Genomic DNA, 6065 nt, shown 5'->3' with positions numbered 1-6065 from the left:
CACTACACTATGCTGGGCTGTGCCTGTACAGCACAACTAATCCCAGTGATCCATTTCCTCTGAAACATCTGGCTGCAAGCCTGGGAGCAAACAGCTGCATTGGAATTAATTGCTTTCAAGTTTAATTAAGTTTTGCTATCAATTCCTAGTCCTTAAATACACACCTCCTGCTGATCTGATGCAGTACAGCAGCTCAAATGCATCCCTGGCGCTATTCTTATTGATCTCACTGGAATGTCACTCAGGATGAACCCAACACCTAAGGTCAATTTTCTTTCCCTTCAGTTCAGTTTTTCCTGATAAGCCCATTACAGCAGAATACAGCCAACACTCACTCCTAGCACACAGCCTAAGCAAACCCTGGAACCATGCTGATGTTTCACTGACAGAAAGAGAGGTTTGTCTTCCAGCCTGATAAATGCAGCATTTTGTTGTGGGGGCTGCAAGAGGTGATTCCTTTCCCTTCTACTTTTATGAAGGCTCTGAAGAAGTCTTGGTTGTTGTGTTTGGGGAGACATTTCTCCCCCAAAATCTACAAAACAGACCGGTGCTCTGAGCAAAGCTTACATCAAAGGCTTTCTACTAGCTTTTTGGGGGCCAAAATATTTGTGTAGAGACCCGGGGCGGCTCCAGGCACCAGCGCACCAAGCACATGCCTGGGGCAGCAAGCCGTGGGGGGCGGCCTGCCGGTCAACATGAGGGCAGCAGTCAGGCTGCCTTCAGCGGCGCACCTGCCGAGAGGTCCGCTGGTCCCGCAGCTTTGCCAGCAATTCGGCGGCAGATACGCCAAAGGCGCGGGACCAGCGGACCTCCCGCAGGTGTGCTGCTGAAAGCCACCTGACTGCCATGCTTGGGGCAGCAAAATACATAGAGCCACCCCTGGTAGAGACAATGACTGGGCCCCTTCCTCTCCAGCAGAACTTGTGGCACTTTGAGTTCGTTTGGTTGCCAATTTCTGAGGAGTTGAAGAAGCCAGCAACAACTTTGCATTTCCATGACCAGAGGAAAGTGGGGGCAGGGGGCATGTGCATGTCAAAGGGTCTCTACAGAGGAGATAGCTATTATGGTGCCCTGAAATACTCCTTCTGTGACTTGTGTTTCATCATGATGCAGAGTGAATGGTAATATGCCTTTTGCCCCAGACTTCTTTTCTATTCAGTTTTGGTATTTATATGGCCCATGTAGTGAGGCGGAGTGGCCTCTCTCCAGACTTGAGAGCAAGGGACCAGCACGCTCCCCTGGTGGGTGGAGCTGAACCTGCCCCATTCCCCTCGCTGGAAGTACCAGGGCGGGACAGGAAATATAAAGGGAGGACTCTGTTGCTCAACTGAGTGGGAGCCCAGGAAGGAGACCGACATCTTCACTCTGCTGTGGCGCCTTGGAGCTGAACCTGCGCTATTCATAGATTCTAGGACTGGAAGGGACCTCAAGAGGTCATCGAGTCCAGTCCTCTGCCCTCATGGCATGACCAAATACTGTCTAGACCAGAGATGGGCAAACTACGGCCCGTGGGCCACATCCGGCCCGCGAGACCCTCCTGCCCGGCCCCTGAGCTCCTGGCCCAGGAGGCTACCCCGGCTCCTCCCCTGATGTTCCTCCTCCCCCGCAGCCTCAGCTTGCTCCGCCGCAATGCTCTGGGCGGTGAGCTCCTGGGGCACCGCAGCTGCAGAGCCGGGGCCTGACCCAGTGCTCGGGGCGGTGGCCTGGTTGGCTCCAGACAGGCAGCGCGGCTGTCGTGCAGCCAGCCAACAGTGCTCCAGGCAGCATGGTAAGGGGGCAGGGACCATGGGGGTTGGATAGAGGCAGAGGAATTTGGGGTGGTGGTCAGAGCCAGGGGTGTGGATAGGGGTTGGGGCGGTCAGAGGGTGGGGAATAGGGGTTCAATGGGGGTAGTGGGGCAGTCAGGAAGGAGGGGGTGGTTTGATGGGGGGCGGGGCAGTCAGGGGCCGGGGTTCTGGGGGCAGTCAGGGGACAGGGAGAAGGGGGGGGATGGGAGCAGGGGGGTTGGATGGGGCAAAAGTCGAGGTGGGGCATGTCAGGGGGTGGGGTGGGGCTGGGCCATACCTGGCTGTTTGAGGAGGCACAGCCTCCCCTAACAGGCCCCCCATACAATTTCCAAAACCCGATGTGGCCCTCAGGCCAAAAAGTTTGCCTGCCCCTGGTCTAGACCATCCCTGATAGACATTTATCTAACCTACTGTTAAATAGCTCCAGAGATGGAGATTCCACAACCCCCCTATGCAATTTATTCCAGTGTTTAACCACCCTGACAGTTAGGAACTTTTTCCTAATGTCCAACCTAAACCTCCCTTGCTGCAGTTTAAGCCCATTGCTTCTTGTTCTATCCTTAGAGGCTAAGGTGAACAAGTTTTCTCCCTCCGCCTTATGACACCCTTTTAGATACCTGAAAACTGCTATCATGTCCCCTCTCAGTCTTCTCTTTTCCTAACTAAACAAACCCAATTCTTTCAGCCTTCCTTCACAGGTCATGTTCTCAAGACCTTTAATCATTCTTGTTGCTCTTCTCTGGACCCTCTCCAATTTCTCCACATCTTTCTTGAAATGCGGTGCCCAGAACTGAACACAATACTCCAGTTGAGGCCTAACCAGCGCAGAGTAGAGTGGAAGAACAACTTCTCATGTCTTGCTCACAACACACTTGTTAATGCATCCCAGAATCACGTTTGCTTTTTTTGCAACAGCATCACACTGTTGACTCATATGTAGCTATGCAGCGCCCTGCCCCTGGAGAAGACTGATTCTGGAGAGGAGTTGCTGGGACTGCCGTCCGCTGTGTACCCAGAGGCCCTGTGGACTACACCCCACCCCACCCAGACTGTGGTAGGAAGTAGCCCAGGGAAACCAGACTATTCTGATTGTGTTGCCGGAGCATGAGTCAATATGTTTCAGCTTGACACCTCCCGCCTCCCCCCCCGCCACTCCACTCCCTCATTGTTATGGTCCTGGGCTGACACGCGGTGGAATCAGGTGGGCCCATGTCCCCCAGCCCCCCACCTGGGAGTGGTAGCTTCCCCCCTGTAGGCCAAGAGGCCTGCCTTTGACTATGGTCTGCCTGAGTTAAGACGCCAGACCTTTTTTTGCTGCGCCCTGTCTGAGGGCTGGGGCGTGCTAAACCTGTACTTGTTGTCAGCCCAGCCAAGGGCCTGTGGGCTGAAGCCTGCGCCCTGCTCTGCCCCACCCAAAGGGCCAGAACTTCAGAGTGTTAATTACTACCCACCCCAGCCATGGGCTAGAGCCCGATCACTGCTTTGCCCTGCTCCAAGGGGCGGAAGCACCAGACTGTTCCTGCTCGTTTGCCTCTGCGAGGTGGCTACAGAACTAGAGACTTTATACATCTTGGCCCCGCCAGTGAGGCCTGAGCCTGAGGGTTATTAACTGATACAGCGAGGCAGAGTGGCCTGTCTCCTTACTTCAGAGCAAGGGACCGCTACACCACTCCGCCACCACATCAGAGCAGCTCACCATCTTTAGAGTATTCATTCTCTCAACACCCTGTGAGAGAGGGCAGTGCTTTTACCCTCGTTTTACAGATGGGGAACTGAGGCACAGAGAGGCTAAGTGACTTGCCCGAGGTCACACAGGAAGTTTGTTGCAGAACAGGAACTTAAGCGCAGGTCTCCCAAGTCCCAGACTAGTTCATAAATGCCAGACCACCCTGCTCAACACAACACAAAACTCCTTCTGGGTCTCTGCAATCAATTTTCATCCTGGACATGGGTTCCTGTACATCTGCCCCACTGAGGTGGTAATTTCAAAATCGGAGATATTAACACAAATCTCCACTCTCAAGATTGTTTTGCGGGAGGAGTTTATTCCCTTGTTTGTAAATCTCTTAGAGAAGAAATGTACAAGAGTCAGGCATGATGGATCACTGCTTCACCCAGATATTTATGTCAGTCTCTGTTTTCAAGGTCACTGAGGACCTCTTGACTTGAGATCCACCACAGAATCATTACCACCATACATCAGATCCTGCCATGCAGTGACTTCCACCCATTTGAATGCTTCCCAGTGAAATGTCTCTTTAGCCTGTGCATGGTGGCAAAGCAGTAGTAACCACCAGTGATCCAACTGCCATCCTTGCATCAGAGTATATTACATTGCATACTGGGCTATTCACAGAAACTTACCATGCCCAGCAACATTGTGAAACTGAGGCAGAGAGGCTCAGAGAGTCAGTCAAGGTCGCATAGCAAATTACAAGTTGGATTAGAATTTAGGGGGTTGCTAGCTGCCAGTACCACTTAACATCTCTTCTGTGCTATAGTGCAGACCTGTGAGTTCATCACAGAGTGTACAGTGCTCAAAGGCATAGAATCACTTTGACATATGCACTGAAAGTTTAACTGCAACCTGCATGCAGGATACTTAAGGGAAACTGACGGAGGAAAGGCACCATATTTATATTTAGTGTGAGATGAGCTTCAAAGCTAGCATTCTTTTGCAAGAGACAGCTTGACCTGGTTCATCAGTGCAGGTAATTTATTAGCACCAGAATACTTTAAAAGTGTGACCATCTAATCAAAGCAGCACAGGTCAAGCAAACCTTAGCTGATCACATGAAATTAACTGAATGAGAATGGTATGGGAAGAACCAAAGAGATCTGCTGAATATTCAGACAGTAGCTTCCCAACATGATAGAGAAATTCAAAACCCCTCCCTAACCTTCACTACTTGGGTTCTTGGGAAGAGGAAATATCTCTGATTCCTTGAAACTGAGAACGCAATGGCTGGTACTGAATACTTTAGACAGTTCTTGGAAAAAGACAGCAGATAAAGTCATTGCATGGTGAAGAATTCCATTCTGGCATTAAAAATAGCATTTAAAACAACCACTTTTGGCAACTCCAGGCTCCTGGGAAAATTAGCCTGTTCTTATCAAATGACTAACCGGCACACTCTAAAATAATCAGTTTATTGTTTACCTAAGTCCTCCACAGTTCTCAGAGGGCAGCCTGATTGGTTATTCATTACTTCCCTATAATTATTTTTAATAAAACATGTAAAGTGCAATGATCATTTTGATTTTTTGATGTTGGTGCAGTTTAACATCACAATAGAAACAGACCTGCAATTAACCATGTTGGTATGGAAATTAGAACTTAACGAGGAACCGTGGGGTTGTTCACACTTTGCAACACTCAGTTGCCAGTAAAATGTTAAGGGGTGAATCATGTCTCTGTAAAGCATCTTGCTTTGTATCTAGGGTTAGAAGAATGTGCTCTACATTCGCTATTAGAACAAGACGATTCTTCCCCACCCCCTCTCTCTTTGATGAAGAGCTTTCTTTATCTCTAATATGTTCTGTGGAGAAAGTAAATACATGTAATTCTCTGCATCCTTTTAGCTACGCTGCGTCCTTGATCACACGTGAGGCGCTCTGGGGTGGAGTCTGGAACTGTACTGCTCTGGGCAAAATGTTCCAAGACATTCTGTCCAGCTAAGGCAGATGCAGGCAGAACACCGTCAGGAGCGGGCTGTTTGCTGTTCTATCTACATGCTGTTGAACGAAGCACTACGTGCTCCCCAGCAGTGTCTGCCATCAGATGCGTGCAGGCTACCCCCCCCCTCCCCGGTGCTGCTGGACACCCCCCCCTCGGTGAGGTCCAATGTGCCAGCTGTTACAACTGCTGCAAGATGTAGCTGGCATTGGTGGTCTGTGGGAGTCAGACTAGATGTGATGGTCCCTTCTTGCCTCACATTCTAGGACTCTAAGTAGATCTGCAACCAAGCCTGCCCCAGAGTTTTGGGGTGTTCCAGCCCAGGGTCTGGCTTTGGCCATTATAGGCACAAGGCCAGTCTCAGTGTGTGCAGCCGGATTCCTCCAAATCCAAGGAGTGTTTTGAGCCAGGATTTTGGTTTGGGCTCTTCTTTTGTTGTAATGCAGGCACTTCAAAAGAAAGGGCAGACATACAAAGCAGCCTGGACAATACGTTTTTCCCCGCATACCTGGCAGCTTAAGCAACACAACTGTGGTTGGTTAAGACTAGCTTGGCTCACTTCACCATGCACAAGCTATCAGTTCTCCCTCGCTCAGGCAGGT

The sequence above is a fragment of the Mauremys mutica genome, chromosome 13 (genome assembly GCF_020497125.1).
Source record: "Mauremys mutica isolate MM-2020 ecotype Southern chromosome 13, ASM2049712v1, whole genome shotgun sequence".
NCBI lineage: Eukaryota > Metazoa > Chordata > Testudines > Geoemydidae > Mauremys > Mauremys mutica.
Note: the sequence above shows the minus strand (reverse complement) of the source record.